This window comes from Ictidomys tridecemlineatus, unplaced genomic scaffold, assembly GCF_052094955.1.
Source record: "Ictidomys tridecemlineatus isolate mIctTri1 unplaced genomic scaffold, mIctTri1.hap1 Scaffold_75, whole genome shotgun sequence".
In the NCBI taxonomy this organism is placed as follows: Eukaryota; Metazoa; Chordata; class Mammalia; order Rodentia; family Sciuridae; genus Ictidomys; species Ictidomys tridecemlineatus.
The window spans coordinates 135,214-154,187 of record NW_027525461.1 but is presented as its reverse complement, the minus strand read 5'-3'; the positions used below and the strand labels follow the sequence as shown (position 1 = coordinate 154,187).

Sequence of the window (18,974 nt, the reverse complement as noted above, 5' to 3'; positions counted from 1 at the left end):
TATAAAAGGTGGTCTCATTTAGTGTTCACCACAGTGCTAAAGGACAGCTCATACTGTCCTCACTATGAATCACCATGCATCAGGGGCCTTTCAGATGCACTCAGGTTGTTCAGGGCTCTGATGTTGAAGATTGTTTTACATGCCATTTTTGAGCATTTTGGCTTAACGTTGCAACTGTACCTCAGCAACACAGATACATGTGCAACAGGTATGTTCATTTTCACACCTAAGACCCAGGCTTTGTGAAGTTAGGATATGAGATGGCTTTGTGTTCTTACCAACCCAGTGGAAGAGGAAGTCAGAGAGAGTTCTTAGGGTTTCAGTATAGGCTGAATCATGAGAATATTTTGGCTTCATGTAATTATATTATTGGTAACTGACTGCTTATGTAGAAATTTGTCAGAAAAGTTCAGCACTAGTAAACTCAAAAGCTTCAGGGGCTGGCTAAGTGGATCACATAAAACCTTTCCTGCTGGACAGAGAACCAAAAGTGAAATCATTGTGACTAATTTGAAAACATATTCAATTAGAGAGGAAAATGAAAGCTGGGTATGAAGGCACATGCTCGTTATCATAGCTATTCAGGAGGGTAATGCAAGAGGATTGTGAGTTTGAGGCCAGTACTGGCAACTTAAAATAAAATAAAATTAAATTAAAAGGGATGGGGATGTGGCTTATTAGGAAGAGTGCTTGCCTAACATGCCCAAGACCTTGGGTTCAATCCCAGTACTGCAGACAAACAAAAAATGAAAACAAGAACTGTTCTGTCAAATAAGACACACAGGCAAGTTTCAGTGCAGAGCTATCTACATCTCTGACCTGTGTCCTCAAAGATTTATTTGAGAATATTTCAGTGTGTGCCCTTCAGTATAGAAAAGGAGCATTGATTCTCAGAGGTCACTGTGCCAGGGTGCTGTAAAGTACTTCTAGTTTTACTTAAATGTACATTCTTCTTAGTATATCATTTAAGGCTCTTGAGCTCTCTGGGTTTTACAATCATTATATAAATTTGATGCCTAAGATATATAATTACATCAAAGTCAAATGTGGTGTTTCCTTTTTTGGGAGAAAGAAAACCCAAATTTCTTTCAACTCAGTGGAGGGCACTGACCTAATTCTAACCTTAGCCCAAAGGTCCAAGTTCATGTATGCAAGAAGAGTTCTGTACACATTTTCCCTATGGCCACATCTTTTACTCAAGCTCCATATCTGACTCACCAGATGCTGCCAGCTGGTATCCTATTGTAACACAGTAAACGCAGTATAACATAGTGGACAGCAAAGGTAACCTCTTCACAAACCTGTGCTTGTTTGGGTTGGGGTTGAAGATGCTAAGATCTACCAAAACATGATTTGGTCACTTATTGTTATTGTGTTGCTATTGTCCGAGGACATTTCTCTCTCTATGTGGAGAAATGAAACAATTAATATAAGCATCATTATTGTATGACCAGAGCAATGAATGAAAAAGGGATTGAGCTAGATTTCGTTCGGACAGTTAATACTGACTCACTAGAAAACATTGAACAGGTTTCCTAAACTTTCTGTGTCTTCGTTTGCCTACGTTTTAAATGTCCTCTCTTGACCTCAGGTTATATCAATCAGGTCCTAATTTTTCAATTCCTCCACAGACCCCTCACTGGGACATCTAACAGTATGTTTTGAGTGCTTCCTCAGGCCAGAAACTGTTCCAGGAACAATCAAATACATCCTGAAGGTGACTTTATGGTCTTCCCTCCCTCACACCAGCTTCTCTCTCTTAGAAATCCTCAGTGGTGGCATAAACATCCATATCCCAGGGCAGAAGCCTGTGGGAGCCCACCTCAGCCTCTCTCTCTCTCCCTCAGCCCTCTGGTCAATGATGACCAAACCCTTTCAAGTGCATTGTCACTATCTTTTTTTCTCTCAGCACTAGAGAGTAACATCATGCTTTTATCAATAAAAAAAACTGAATGATACTTCTGGAAAATTAATGGCCGATATCCATAGCATACTGTTCATATCTGGGAGGTAGATTATATTGTCAACTATACTGGCACTTGTTTTGAATGGCTGAATTTTTATATATCAATAGTAAGCTAAAACAGATCTAATACAAATTGATATAAGGTCTGATAAAATAAAATACAAATCAGTTAAAGTTAACACCATGAAATTAAAGAATTCTTGTTTATATGAGAATAATAGGCTGAAAGCTTTGGCAAGACTCAATAAAAATCAATCATTAAATAGTAAATGCTGTTTCATTTGGTGTTACAGATTCAGGGAAATCATAAAAAGACAGTGATCCCTGACAAGGGATAACACAAGGTAAGCCTTAAAATTGGACCAGTTCTATACACGCCAGGCAGCATAGTAAGCAGGGAAACCTAAGCAGAGCTAGGACATAATAGTGTGGAGAAGGAGCTGGGACTTCAGCAAGGCCAAGGTGATTATATGATATAAGGTGCAGGATCAAAAGGGACAACTAAACAGAAAGAGAAGGTTCTAAAAATCAGAAAAAGAACCCTATGGTCTCTTTAGCTGAGTAGTAGAGAGTATATATGTGAAGAAACCACCCTAGGATGGAGAAAGAATAGAAGGACCAGAAAAAATGAGCATGGGGGCAAAAACACATGGGTAGAAAGTTTGTGTTCTGATAGGCCAGGGTGGGAACATCTTATAATTCACAGGAGACAGAATAGAGTACAAAATTTATTATCTAAATGCTGGAGAGAAAATTAGCTTTAGACTAAATGCTCTTCCAGTCCACTTAACAAACCTTAAAAGTAGGTATGAAAAGATTAAACATAACTGTGTCCAAGAAAAAAAGTACAAGTAATATTTGTAATAATATAAAACTATCTGAAACAGAAAGAAAAACCCAACATGTCAGGCATTCAATAAAAAAATACAAGTCCTGAAAGGAAAGAGAAAAATGAAAAAAAGTACCTACATGTTCAAGAAGCTACAGAAAACCATAATATGTTAAGAAAAGACAATAAGAAAGAAAAGGAAGATCACAAACATAACAAAGAATACCATAACAGAACAGTGTAAAAGCAACCAGTAGTAGAAACATCTAAAAGTAACCAAAGTAAAAAGAAATTAACTACAAAGGATGCAAGAAAAGAATGACAGGAGACTTCCTTTTAAAGGTGGCATTAAGGCAATACAGAAACAGTGAATCTTTTACTTTAAAGAATAAAAACACAAAAAAGAACTTCAAAATTTAACCTAGATTTCCATACCAAGAGGCAAAATATTCATACATGAAGGTAGTGTAACAGAAGAATGAAAATTCTTCTTCACTCCTTGCAGGGGGCGTATACAAGGTGGAGGTTGTTGCCAGGTGTGGTGGCACACTCCTGTAATCCAAGTGATTCTGAAGACTGAGGCCAGAGGATCAAAAGTTCAAAGCCAGCTTTAGCAACTAAGCAAGACCCTTTTTCAAAATAAATATCAAAAAGAGCTCAGGGTCAGGGATGATGGGGTTGTGGCAAAGTGGATGAACGCTTGCCTTGCATGTGTGAGGCACTGGGTTCGATCCTTAGCACCACATAAAAATAAATAAAAATATTGTGTCCAACTACAAGTAAATATATATATATTTTAAAAACAACAACAACAACAACAACAACAACAACAACAACAACAAAACCCAATACCAACTCCACTCCCAACTTTGGTCCTCTGGAAATCAGTTAAGAAAAAAAAAGGCAAAAACATTTACTTATAAAAAGTTAGTGAACTTAGGATAAGAAGAATGGATGCCTATGGCATTCTGGCATGAAACTGATTTCTTTAAAAATCCTAAGATAGAATAGATTGCCAAGGTTGAGCATGCCTATGAACACCATCAGCTTTGATGCTCAGGGAGCTGATTTGTTGGAATCCAAGTACTAAATACTCATAAGCACAGAAGAAGGCAACTTAAAAGAATACATTCTATAAGAAAATAAGTGGGAGGAAAAGCTAAAGCTCTGTGCTCCCCCCCCACCAGTAGAAAAACAAAAAACAAAACAGCAAAGTATGGCCCATACTCGGGATCTGAAACACTGTAGGACTCTGTGGGCCCACATGTCAAATACCAAGAATCTTCTCTTTTGATCATAATAAGGATTGATGAGACATAGGTCTCAAGAAAGCTAGGCAAACTGGGTGTGGTGGCACATGCCTGTAATCCTAAAAGCTCAGGAGACCGAGACCCTAAGTAATATAGTGAGACCCTGTCTCACAATTAAAAAAAATAAGTAAAAAGGGCTGCGGATAGAACTAAGTAGTAAAGTGAACCCTATGTTCAATCCCCAGTACCAAAAGCAGAATGCTAGGTAAGCACTCTACCACTAAGCTAATATGCCCAGCTTTACTAAAGACAATTTAAAGTGGCTCTAACAAATATAACCAAAGAATTAAAGGAAAGTTATCTGAAGAATTAAATGAAACATTATGAAAATAAATTAACAATAAATCATGAAAAAAGAAATGCATCAAAAATAAACAACTGCAAAGGAGAAGGATGCCCATTCTCTCATCACATTTGCAACATAGTACTAGAAATCCTAGCCAGAGCAATTAGGTAAGAAAAAGAAATAAAGGGCATACAAAGTGGAAAGCCATCATCAAATTGTCACTGTTTGCAAATGACCTGATCTTATATATTTAAAAAACAAAAACAAAAAACATCCAGACTCTCTGCTAGAAAACAATTACAAGTAGTAAATTAACTCATCAAGTTGAAGGAGACAAAATCAACCTTAAAAACACACACACACACACACACACACACACACACACACACACCCTTCAGCAGCACTGTTATACATCAACAGTATCAAAATTACCTGAAATAAGAGTCAAGACAGCAATCCATACACCAAAGTACAAATGACATTTTTCACAGAACTTAAAAAAAAAAAATACTAAAATTTACATGGGTTCACAAAATACCCCCAATAGCCAAAGCAACCTTGGGAAAAAACAAAAATACAGGAGGCATTTTAATACCTCACTTCAAAATATACTACAAAACTGCTGGGCATGGTGACAGATGCCTTTAATCCCAGTGACTTGGGAGGTGAAGGCAGGAGGACTGCAAGTTCAAGGCCAGCCTCAGCAATATAGCAAGACCCTATCTCAAACTTTAAATAAACAAACAAACAATAAAAGGGGATGGAGATGTGGCTCAGTGGTTACCTATTGCACTTGGGATCAATCCCCAGTACCCCTCTTCCCCCAAATACTACAAAGTAATGAAAACATCCTGGGATTGGCAAAAAAGAGACATAAAGACCAATGGAACAAAACATATTAGAAGTAAGCACAAGCATATATAGCCAACTGACTTTAGAGAAAGATTTGAAAAACACACATGGGAGAATGAATCGTGTTTTAAATAAATGATGCTGGGGAAATTGGGTATCCACATGCAGAAGAATAAAATGAGACCTCATTTCAAAAATCAACTGTACATAGACTAAAGATTTATGTAAGATCTGAAATTCTGAAACCACTAAAAGAAAACAGGAAAAATCCTTCAGGATACTACTATGGCCAAGGATATTTTTAAGAAGCACACACACACACATACACACACACACACACACAGACACACACACACACACAGACACACACACACACACACACACACACACAAACAAAGCAAAACAAAACAAAAAACAACAGAAATAGTATAGGAAACAAAAGCAAAAAAAAAGGTATCATATTAAACTACTAAATGTCTGTACAGCAAAAGAAGCAATAAAGAGTGAAGGTCTTAAAGAATGGAAACTTATACCTCTGAATAAGTTTAACACTGACCATGATTTTTACCTGGTTTATTCCACTTAAAATGCCCTTGAGCCAAAACCCAATGAAATTCAAATCCAGAAGGCCTAATAAGAAATCTCTCCATCTCAATTAGTTTAGTAAAAAATAATTTAAAAATAGTTTTTTATTTCACAGATATTATTTTTATATTGATTTGCTAGGTTTCTCCCTATTATTTAATATTGTATTCATTAACACAATTATATATATAAATATATATATATTTAATGAATTAAATGGATTTACTCATTCCTCTTTCTCCCTTGTTCACTTTATATTATCTCCCTCTTTTTCTTTTTGTGTTTTCTACTCCTGTCTCTCCACTGCCATTTCCTTTCCCTCTTTCCTCATCATGACCCCACAGTTTAATAGCAATGTACTTTCTTTAATACCTAATTTCTTAACTTATGCTAGAGAATTACTCCACTTTCCACTTTTAGATAAAAGAGATTGAGAAGAACATGTTCAGAATATTTTTTGAAGGTTTATTAGTATATGGCTTTGTTCTGAATTGATTACAGCTGATTGTATCTCCTCTCAAAACAGTGTGAGGGACTGAATATAAAATCAATGTTGGGTGTGAGTTTTGACATAGATATATTCCCAACTCAGGGCACACAATTAAGAGAAACAGCTCACTAAAAAGTTCCTTACATAACACTGGAAGAGATAATCATCCTAGCAGATGTGAAAATATCAACCCAGAAATACAAAAAAATGTGAGGAAACAAGGTAATAAGATAGTTTTCAAAATTCACACCTCTCCAATAACTGATTTCATAGACACTGAAGTCAAGAAAATGTCAGATGAAGAATTCAACAAGTTTTTGGACGGGGGTTGTAGCTCAGTGGTAGAGCGCTCCTCTAGCAAGTGTCAGGCACTGGATTTGATTCTGAGCACTGCATAAAAATAAGCAAATAAAATAAAGGTATTGTCCATCAAAAACTACAAATATTTTTTAAAAATTCAAAAATTGGTTAAAATGATCACTGAAGTAAAAGAACATCTATCAAATAAACTAAAGGAAGAAAGGTAGGCTATAAAAGAGCATTTGAATTTAAAGATACAGATTCATAAAAAGCACCAAACAGAAATCTTGGAAATAAAAATCTCAATCAAATAAAAAAGTCATTTGAAATTCTTACTAATAGATTAGGTGATGTAGAAAACAAAGTTTTAGGCCTTGAAGAGAAAATATTAATGAGAATACTTTACATGAGCAGAGTATCTAAGAAATATGGGACATTAAAAGACCTAACAAGGCTCATAGAACAAGAGAGATACATGACACTGATATACCAAAAATACAGACTAAGAAAAGAATTTTTAAATGCTACAAGACAGAAATGCCAAGGACATGTATAAAGGAAAACCAGTCACAATGACAGCAAATCTCTCAGCAAAAACTCTAAAGGCCAGGAAGGCTTGGAACAAATTGTTTCAAGCCCTGAAAGAATGTAATTATAAACCTAGATTGCTATTTCCAGTAATTATGTGACAGAACCTAAGAAGAAATAAAAAATTTATGTGATAAGAATAAACAAAAGAAATCATGACCACTAAGCAAATACTATAGAAAAATAGAAAATTCTACACACAGAAGATGATAGAAGTTTTAATAAGGAGATCTCGGAAAGGAATAAATCTCATTAGAAGAGTATATTAGTCATTCACAGACTGAAAATGAAAAGATGGAAAATTATATTTAATGCAGATGGAGCCTGAAAGAAGCAGGGGTGGTAACTCTCACATCAGAAAGAAGCAAATTTTAATCCAAAAAAAAAAGTGGCTAAAAAGATCACTGGTAGAGAAAAAAGTCCAATAAGAAAAAATAAAGATTGAAAATATTATCCCCCAAATACCTATGCACTGAATGAGACAAAATAAACAATATTTGACAGTAAGACTCAGATTAAATTCCAATACAACAATCATGGTAACTTCAATATAATTCTCCAATAGATACATCATAAAGACACTACACAAATAAAACCTACTATAGATCAAATGGACTTAGGGACATCTACAGAATATTTCATCCAACAACAGCTGAATATGCTATCTTTTCAGATGCTCATGAAATGTTCTCCAAGGTAAACCCTATTTTAGGACACAAAACAAGTCTTTGAAAACATTTTTCAAAAACTAAAATAATTCTTTGCATCATATCAGATCATAACAAAATAAATTCATTGGCCAAGAAAACTACAGAAACTATATAAATACATGGAGACTGAATAATGCAATACTGAATGATGAGCACAGGACAGGCATGTTAGGTCACAAAATAAGTCTCAGCAAATTTGAAAAAAATGAAGCCAAAGCATGTATCTTCCTCTGAAAACAATGAAATATAACTAGAAAAACAGTAAGAATTTTAGACATTGACTATAGAAATATATGCATATTAGAAAATATTCTCTTCATTAACCAATAGGGAAATTTAAAAATTTCTTGCAAACATATAAAAATAATGTTCTAAAACTTATGACAATATGGTAAAAGCAGAACAAATAGGTAATTTTTATAGTAGCAAGTACTTACATTAGAAAAATAAGATTTCACAAAAACAAATTAAGGATGTAAATTAAAGAACTAGAAAAGAATTAACCAAACCCCAAGTTAGTAGAAGAAAAAAAAATAACAAAGATTGAGCAAAAATAAATAAAATAGAGCCTTAAAAAATACAAAAGATTAATAAAAAAGGGATTTTTTAAAAGATAAACAAAACTGACTAATCTTTACTATATAGACTAACTAAACAACAATAGGAACAACAAAAAAGAAACAGAAGACCCAAGTAAATAACATCAGGAAATACAAATGCAAAGAATCATTAAGGATTATGATGTATAACTATACAGGAATAAATTGAAAAACCTAGAAGAAAAGTATAAATTTCTGGATACATATGACCTAACAAAGTTGAATCACAATGACAAAAATCAGAAGTGATCAATAACCAGTAATACAAAAATTTACCAAAGAAGAAATACCTAGGATGAGATGGCTTCATGCCTGAATTCTGCCAAATATTTAAAGAAGGAATAATGCCGGTTCTCCTCTAAATACTTTAAAGAAATGAAAAGGAGGAAACCCCTGAAAACTTACTCTGTTAAGATAGCATTACCCTGATAAATAAACCAGGCAAAAACAAACAATAGCAAAAACAGACTATAGCCAGGCGCAGTGGTGTATATCTGTAATCCGAGTGGCCCAGGAGGCTGAGGCATTAAGCAACTCAGTGAGACCCTGTGTCTAAATAAAATACGAAATAGGGCTGGGGATGTGGCTCTGTGATCAACTGCTGCGAATTCTCTCTCTGATCCCTGCCCCCCCTGCTCTCCCCCCAAAACTCAGATCATTACAGATCAATATCCCTGATGAACAAATATGCAATAATTCTCAAAACTATGTTAGCAAATCAAACACAAAAGTACATTAAAAAGATCCTGTGCCATGATCAAATTAAATTTATCCCAGGGATACAAGGAGGTTCAAAATAATAAACTTAGCACAGTAATACATTAATAGAAGAAAGGACAAAATCATCTAATTATGTCAGTGGATAGAAAAACTATATTCAATAAGATTCAATGTCCCTTTGTGATAAAAACTCTCAAAAAATTAGATAAAGAAGAAATATACTTTGAGATAATGAAGCCCACATGTGACAAAATTGTAACCAATACTCTGAATAGGTAAAAGCTGACATCATTACCTCTAAGATGAAGGAAAAGATAATGATGTCTATTGTCACTGTTCTCATTCAACACAATATTGGAAATCTTAGGCAGAGGAATAAAGCAAGAGAAAGAAATAAAGGGCACCCAAATAGGAAAGAAGAAAGTAAATTATTTTTGTTTATAGAGGACATGATTTGATATATAGAAAAAACTGAAGATTCTTCTGAACTGTTAAAAAGAATACATTTCATTAAGGTTGTAGGATATAACAATTAGCAAAAATCAGTAGCTTTTTTATTTAAATATGCCAAAAACAAAATTGCTAAAAAACTAATCAATAAAATAGTCCCATTTGCAATACCTACAAACTTAAGTGAAAAGAAGGAAAAATAAAATACCTAGGAATAAGTTTAAACAAATGACTAATCTCTACCACAAACATAACAAAATGCTGATGAAATAAATTGAAGAGGACAAAAGTAAATAGAAAGACACTTCCTGTTCATGGAGTAAAAAAATCTTTATTATTAAAATATCCACAGTACTCAAATCAATCTACAAATTCAATATTATTCCTAACAAAGCAAATATGTTTTCTCAGAACATAACTAAAAGTTTTATGCAATCACAAAAGGTGCCAAATAGCCAAAGCAGTCCTGAGCAAAAAAAAGCTGAAGGTATTATAATACCTGACTTCAAAAGATACTACAAAGATATAGTAACCAAAACAACATGGTGTTAACATAGAGTACAAAAGAATTGAGTTCCTAGAGATAAATCCACAAATAACAGTGGACAGTTTGGGCTAAGGTACCCATAGTGTGCATTGAGGAATGGAAAGTTTCTTCCTTGAACTGTTCCAGAAAAACTGGATATATACTGGATATCCACAAGATGAAAACTAGATCCCCATCTTTCACCATATAAAAAAAAACTACAAAAAAATGATAAAAAATTAAATGCAAGACCCGTATCTATACAACTACTAGATGAAAATATAGAGAAATGTTTCAGTACATTGGTCTGGGAAAAGATATTTTTTGCTATCAATTCACAAACACAGGAAACAAAATATGTGATAAATTGGATTATCATAAACTAAAACTTCTTCATGATACTGAAACCCATCAAAATAATGAAGACATAACTGACAGAATAGAGAAAATATCTGCAAGCCATGTATCTGACAAGGGACTAATATTTAGAATATACCAGTTAATCAAAAACTCAAGACAAAAACAATCCAGTTTTCAAAAGACTGAAAGACACAGACTTTTTCACAAAGACAGTAAAAAAATGGCCAATAAAGGATCAACCTAGGCACCTACTGACAAAAGAATAGATAACGAAAATGTGATATGTAGATACAATGAAATATTATTCAGTCATCAAAAGGATGAAAGCTTGTCCATTGTGAGACGAGAGATGAAGAAGAAGACATTATGTTAAGTGAAGTAAGTCAGGCTCAGAAAGAATATGTTCTTCGACATATATAGAACAAAAGTTGGATCTCAAAGAACTGGAGAAGAAAATGGTGGTTACCAGAGCCTGAGTAGGACATGGGGAAAAGAAGACAGAGAGTGAATTATTAACAGGTAGAAGGGTACAGCTGGACAGGAAAAATAACTCCTAATGTTTTACAACACAACAGCCTAACTATAGTTCACAACAATTAACTGAAAATATTTCAAAATAGGTAGTAGAGAAAATTTCAAATATTCCTACCACAAAGAAATAATAAATGCCTTAAGTGACAGAGAAGCTAATTACCCTGACATTATCTACATTTGTGCACATGTATTAAGTGTCAGATTATACTCCATAAGTTTGTATAATTACGATGCATCAATTAGAAGTAAAGATACTTTTAAAGAAAAGAATGAAGAGATAACAGGAGCAAAAAGTAAAACTCTCTTTATTCAAAAATGACCATATCTCACATGTAGAAAAGTTCTAAACAACCTAAAAAAAAAAAAAAAAAACAGAATAAAACAAAACTCACCACACCCTGACCAAAACTGCTAGGATAAAATTACTTTGTACAAATTTTAAAAACTGTATTTTTGTGTAATAGCAGGGAACAATCTAACACAAAATAATAAAATCACAGTTACAAGATAAAATATGAAAACGATTAGAAAAGAATTGATTCATTACAATTCATATGAAAACTTCAGAAGCTATTGTGTAAAATAGGACAAGTTTATCCCCAAATTTGTATTCTGCAAAGGACCTATAATACTCAAAACAACTTTGAAAAGGAAGAACAAAGTAGAAATACTATATTACCTAATTTAAAAATATTACTCAAGGGCTGTGGCTGTGGTTCTGTGGTAGAGTATTTGCCTAGCACATGTGAGGCCCTGGGTTCTATCCTTAACATCACATAAAAAATAAATGAATAAAATAAAGCTATAGAAAAAAAAGTTACTTCATTTAAAAAAAATCTTATTCAAATGCTACTCAAAGAAGGCAGCATGGGGGTAAGGACAAATAGCTCAGAATGCAAACCAATCTACAAGTTCAGTGTTGTTATCTTTATACCTAAAGTAGTCAGATACATCCATTAAAATAAAGAGAGATTAATATATTTTGAAGATGCAAAACTTCTTGGGCAAATTCTAGCAAATCACATTCAATAATATTAAAAAAAAAAAAAAAACTACAACATGACTGTGGGTTTTGACCCATGAATAAATGTAAACATATGAAAGTCAAACAACTCAGTTCATCACATTAACAATGTTCAAAAAGAATATTACACAATGATCTCCAGATGCAGAAAAGCAACTCATAAAATCCAATGTACATTCTGAATTAAAACTTTCTGAAGAACAGAAACAAACAAACTTTGTCAGTCTAATAGATGGCATCTATGAAAACCTTACAGTAAACAATACATTTAATGGTGAAAGACTAATTTTTTTAGACAAAAAAGCCAGACTAATGAGAAATATATATTGCATAATTCTATTGCTGCAAAAGTCTAAAAGAGAACCATGAATCAAATAGCAGAACAGGATGATGCAAGGGTAAAGTGCTGAGAAAGTAGGTAGGGAGGAACTACAAAGTGCCAAGAAAAATCTTCTAAGGTTGATGGACTTATTATTTATCTTGTGGCTTTTCAGGTACATAATATGTCAAAACTCATTCAATTATACAATTAAATGTGCAGTTTTACCTCAACTATACATTCACAAAGAACAAAAGACTACATGACTGCATGCCACATACATGTAAGCTCTTTTTTTGTTGTTTCAAATAAATGGGTCAGTATTGGATTATATGCAAGGTTTATGCAAAAAAGAGGATATAAAGATCTAACCAGAGAATCCATACTAAAACTAAGGCCTTGGTCCTGTTTCAAAAGATATTTATATACTTTTGAGTTAAAATGTTTAAATTCTGCTAAAATCTCAAAGTTATATATAAACACACACCTACACACAAAATTTCTTATGTTAAACTACTGCTTTATATGAATTTATCAACTACAGTTTCAAATCCATCTGAAAACAGTGCTTCTATTGGAGTGTATCTACCTATACATATACTGCATCTAAGTAACAGAAATATAGGTACACATACAATCTATTAATTTATGTCAAATATGCTTTTATAATGTAGTATTTTCAAAGTTTTATGACTTCACAGAAAGACAAAATAAACTCATTCGTAATGTAGTATGACAAAAAATATTTCACTAACAATTCCTTTCTTATTCTTGTCCTTTTTCTTCTTAACAGACATGTTTAAAAAAGATTAGTCATTAATTTGATCATTAAACAAGACAGTAAGTAACACAGATCAAGAAGTAAAGCATTTAATTTTTTTCAAATGTGAAAAACATATCTTATTAAGGCTACATTAATTTAATAATCACATAAATATTCTATTAGTACAAATGCCAAGTCCATAGGCTGCCTCCAACAGTAGACAGTCTGAGTTTGGAAGAATGTGGCAGTAATAAGTGCATATTCTCCACATGTCATTTACATAGCATTTACAGCCACAGTTGTTTTCCAGAAAACAAAAGTAATAATTAGTAGAGTATTATGGCTTTACAGTTAGTCTGTTACAAATAAGCAATAATTATCTAAGGTAAAGACTTTCTAAATGACTTTAAAAATCCCTTACCGGTATCTATGAACAAATATGCCCTTAAAAATAGAGTTCATCATATTTTCGATTTCGTCCTGGTTTTCTTGTAGCTGGTGGGGGGAGAAAAGACAGTAAAAAACGTAAATTGAAAAACTGGCTATTTTATTTGGAATGAACATTTCCAAATGTTTTAAAATCCTGGTTATTATCTATCCTTTCTCTCATTATGCAATAGATGTTTGAAATAACCAGTATACTTGCATTACTTCTACAGCTTTATCACCTTAAATCTCTTGCTGTCTCTATCTAGACACGGATTAGCTAGGAATGGTAGTGAATATCTGTAATTTAAAGGACTCAGGAGCCTGAGGCAGGAGGAATTCAAGTTTGAAGCCAGTTACAGCAGCTTAGCAAGATCCTCCGCAACTTGGTGAGACCCTGTCTAAAAATAAAAAAAAATAAGAACAACTGGGGATTGAAAAAGAACTCAGTAGTGCCTCTAGGTTCAATCCCCATTTATTAAAGAGAAAAGAAACAAGAAGAAAAAATAGATATATACTACATAGTGACTAACAAGGTAAAGTGATCAGGCTCCTATCTCCAAAGTATCATCTGCTAAAAGATGGGAGCCATTACAGCATGTTAGCATAATGATAAGACTTATCTAATCCCAGGGGACAAATTGAAGTCAGAAAAGAGAGAGAGAACAATCTGAAAAACAATGTTCTAAAGTGAACGGGGATTAGATTCATTATACAAATATAAGGACTGGCCTTAGAGGGCATTGTAGTAAGAGAAAAGACAGAACGTATAGATATTACAACTATTGTAGCCAGACAGGTAGGTTTAATCCTTGAATAATCCTCTTCTGATTGTTTCCATTAAAGAACAAGATAATCAACTAAGTGTGAAGACAAGACAGGAGGTTTTATAGTTTTGAGGTAAGGCATAACCTTGTAAGGAAGTGCAAATAACTCTAGAATGAAATATCATAGGGTTTACTAGGCAGCATTAAAAAGGTTCCATTGACAGATTAACAGAAAATCCAGCCATTATAGTTAGGTTTCCTCCCCAGTCACTTTCAGGTACTCTGATGCAAGTGTGGTGCATATGGTGATACAGGGTTTTCTAGGGAGTATGACGAAGGGAGACAGAGGCAAGAAATTGAGGGTATAAAGAAGGATGTGATTATAATAAATAATGAAAGGAAAAAAGAGATAGATATTGTGTGAAGAATAATAAAAATACTGGGATGGAACTGCAAATTGGTGCAACCACTATGGAAAGTGGTATGGAGATTCCTCAGAAAACTTGGAAAGGAGCCACCATTTGACCCAGCTATCCCACTCCTCCGTTTATACCCAAAGGACTTAAAATCAACATATTATAGTAATGCAGCCACTCTATGTATAAAGAAGCTCAATTCTCAATAGCTAAACTATGGAACCAACCTAGGTGTCCTTCAATAGATGAATGGATTAAAAAAGGGGTATATATACCCAATGGGATATTACTCAGCTTTAAAGAAGAATGAAATTATGACATTTGCTAGTAAATAGATGGAGTTGGAGAAAATCATGCTAAGTGAAATAAGCCAATCCGAAAAAACCACAGGCCAAATGTTTTCTCTAATATAAAGATGCTAATTCACAATAAAAGAAGAATGTTACCTTAGACTAGGTAGAGGGAATCGAAAAAAGGGGAGGAAAGGGGATTTAGGGATAGGAAAGATAATGGAATGAAACAGTCATTATTACTTTATGTATGTATGTGACTGCATGATCAATATGATTCTATAACATGAACACTCAGAAAAATGAAAAAATTATATCCCATCTATAGATATCAAAGTGCATAAATGCATTCTACTATCATGTATAACTAATTAAAACAAATAAAAAATTTAAAAAAATACTGTGTAAAAGTATTTCAGGACCAAACAGAAGAAAAACAGTAGATGAGTAGGAAAACAGAAAAAAAAAAACACTACACTGCCCTGGCTGGTCTAAAACTCATAGGTTCAAGTGATCTTCCAAAGTGGGGAGGGGACTATAGGCACATGTTACTATATCTAGTGTCTAAAAATGTTTGATAATGGGACACATTAGATTATTAAGAGAGGGTTGATAATACTTAATTTTGCATAAGCCTTACTATAAAAAGCTTAGGTTAAAAGGGGGCTATGATAAACTTCATCATTTTCAAATGATAAAGATTTAACTAATTGGGACTGGGGTTGTGGCTCAGGGTAGAGCACTTGCCTAGCATCCATGAGGCACTGGGATGTACCCACATAAAAACAAACAAAAAAAAAAAACAAAGAAATAAGCAAGCAAATAAAAGTATCCTATCCATCTACAACTAAAAAACTATTTAAAAAAAAAAGATTTAACTAATCCCTTTATCCCTTTAAATTTGAAGCAAAATAGGAAGGAGAAAAGATTTTTCATCTTCAAAGAATCCAGAAAATACCTGCAGTCTCAAATCACAAATATATGAATAGCAAGGAGACGAGGAGGGAACATTCAAATCAAAGAAAGAGGTAGAAAAATCATGACAGCTATTATCTGTGAAACAAAAAGCCATTTTGCTCTGTAAAATGCAGAAACAGACTGCATCTGTTCCACAGAAGATGGAAAGTGATATAGTCTGTAAAATATGCAATTAAATTCCCATGTCCTCACCAAACCTAGGCAGCCTGGCAATTTTTCTACCACATACTTATTTTGGAAGTCCAGACATTTATTTCTTGAGGAAAATAAACCAGAGATTTGGAATCATCGTATATATACATAATACATATGCATACATACACACACACACACATATGTGATTCACATTAACAATTATATGTGATGTGCAGAATGTCAAGCACTTCCTCACCCTACCCAACTCCAAAATGTCAAGACAGCCATTATACATGCTTCTGCAAAGAAGCTGATCTTTTACAGGAGAAAAAAAAATTACCAAAGCCAACATCTGAGGACCTATAATGAAAACATTAGTTTACCACTAGACAACCCCACAATGATACCCACCAATCTGGAAAAAACATACACCAGAGTATAGCACCGTAAAATTTCAGAATACTAGGAACAAGTAGCAAAATGTAAAAGTTTCTAAAGACAAGAAACAGGGTCATTACTTGGCAGAGCAGCTCAAGACTGTTATCCCAGTGACTGGAAGACTGAGACAGGAGGATTCCAAGTTTGAGTCCAGCCTCAGCAACTTAGTGAGATGCTGTCTCAAAATAAAAAAATTAAAAGGGTTAAGGAGGTGGCTTAGTGGTTAAGTGCCCCCCCCCACCGAGTTCAATAGGGAGGGAGGGAGGGAGGGAAGGAAGGAAGGGAGGAAGGAAGGAAGGGAGGAATGGAGGGAGGGAGGGAAGGAGAGAGGCTTGAAATATTTTAATTAATTATTTATTTGTAAAGTTGTTGATGAACCTTTATCTTATTTATTTATATGTGGTGCTGAGAACCGAACCTAGTGCCTCACACATGCTAGGCAAGCATTCTCTCACTTAGCCACAATCCTAGCCCTTGAAATCTTAATAGCGAAGAACTTCTCAGGAGCAATACTGGAAGATAGAGACAAATTCTGAAGAAAATAATTTGTAATATTTAAATCTAAATTGCAGTCAACTATTAAATAAGAGGCCAAATCCATATTTTGTAAACATGCAAAATCTCAAATATTTACTTCCCTGATATCCTTTTATTCATAAATGTATCAGATAATATCCTATACCAGAAAAGGAGACTAAATTAAGGGGAAAAATATAATAGGGGATCTAAAAGATAAAGGATCCAAACAACAGGAAAAACAGAAAATTTATATAAATTGAGGGACAGTACAATTGTAGCAAATAAGGTTATGATTTAAAAAAATTAAAAGCACATTAAAATTCTTGTTAAATAAATTTAACACTTATTTTATTTCCTTGATTCTATTTAACTTAATTTTGACCATAATTTTAAGTTTGTAAGAGTTCTGATTCTTCACGTTGTTTTAACTACATGCCAGTACTGAGAAAGGATCACTGGTATTGATACCATACAGATGAAGCACAGATGTTAAGCTGCTTGTCCAAAGTCACTAAGTTAATAAATACAAGATACAAAATGTTTGTAAAGTGATTTTTAAAAACAAGGTTTATTTTAAGAAACTGGTTTCTAAAATAAAGCCGATTTTCAGAACTGTTAAAAAAAACAAAAGGAATGTAAAAACCAACAAAAAGAAAAAATTTTAAATTACTCTAGACTCAAAAAAGATATTAAAATTTTAAAGTCATACTTTTCTTTTATAGATATAATTATATGATGTGGAGGTATTTGTGGTTTTGGCCAACTGTATATTAACCCCAAAATACTACAAGGTAATGATTAACAAATATTAGAAACTTGAATTAAAGTTTTATACCTGTAGCATGGGTGAGAAAGATGAATGATAAAGTAAAATAACAGAAGGGATAAAAGTACAAGGCAATGAAAACTTGTACTTTTTAAGAAACACTTAAAAATGAGTAGGAAAATTTAAATATAAAGACAAAAATTAAAAGAGAAATTATTTATACTCTATGGTCTCTTTTTTTTGATGATGACAGATTGTACTAAACTTTTCAAATCCTAACCATAAAAAACAGAAATAATCTGTCTGTTTAAGAATTATAAAATACTTAGTGAATTTAATAAATAGAATATGGGTTCTGAGAATCAATAGGTAAGTAAAATGAAAATGCATCATATTAATATTCCTTAACAGCAATTTTTCTAAATTCACTAACTTGTCTTTTTTCCCTGATTTCCCCATTAGCCATGTCTATTATTACTATAAGTAGGTATTCAAACATTCTGTATGAACACAGACAAATACTATTAGCCCTCTTGTCATTATAGAGTAAGAGCAGCAACTTACTAAATTCCAGACACCATTCCAAACTCTCTTAATCTCTTTTAGAAAGAAGTAACTGTCATTATCTTTCCCACTTTGCATTTGAAGAAAATGAGACCAGGTAGGTTAAGATTATCCAACTAGTAAAAGGCACAGAGAAATGGGAATCCAGAAAGTTTGGCTCCAAAACCCATTCTATCAATCACTAATATATGGTTTCAGCAACTAAAAGCCAAAGAAAAGAAATGTCAATATTCTAAAGCAAAATGATTTTCACCCTACTATTAATAAATAAAGCAATTTCACATACATAATGTCTTTCTTCACAGAAAAAGTTTAGAGATGCTAAGAAATGTTAATAAATAATAAACCATATGCAAATATAAAATCAACCACAAGTTAACATAATAGTGTCAAACAATAAAGTATAAAGAAATATTTAATCCTTCAAGAGTTTTATCTTGAAATTTATCTTGAAACCATTTATC

General features: G+C 33.2%; 1 pseudogene across 1 annotated transcript in view; it reads right to left on the bottom strand.

Annotated features, from left to right (window-relative positions):
* LOC144364783 (endothelin-converting enzyme 1-like) overlaps positions 1–18,974 on the bottom strand; it is a 79,152-nt pseudogene that overhangs the window by 41,315 nt on the left and 18,863 nt on the right. The window contains exon 5 of the transcript XR_013433928.1: positions 13,633–13,706. The product of XR_013433928.1 is annotated as an endothelin-converting enzyme 1-like (transcript). The remainder of the gene's footprint in view (positions 1–13,632; positions 13,707–18,974) is intronic.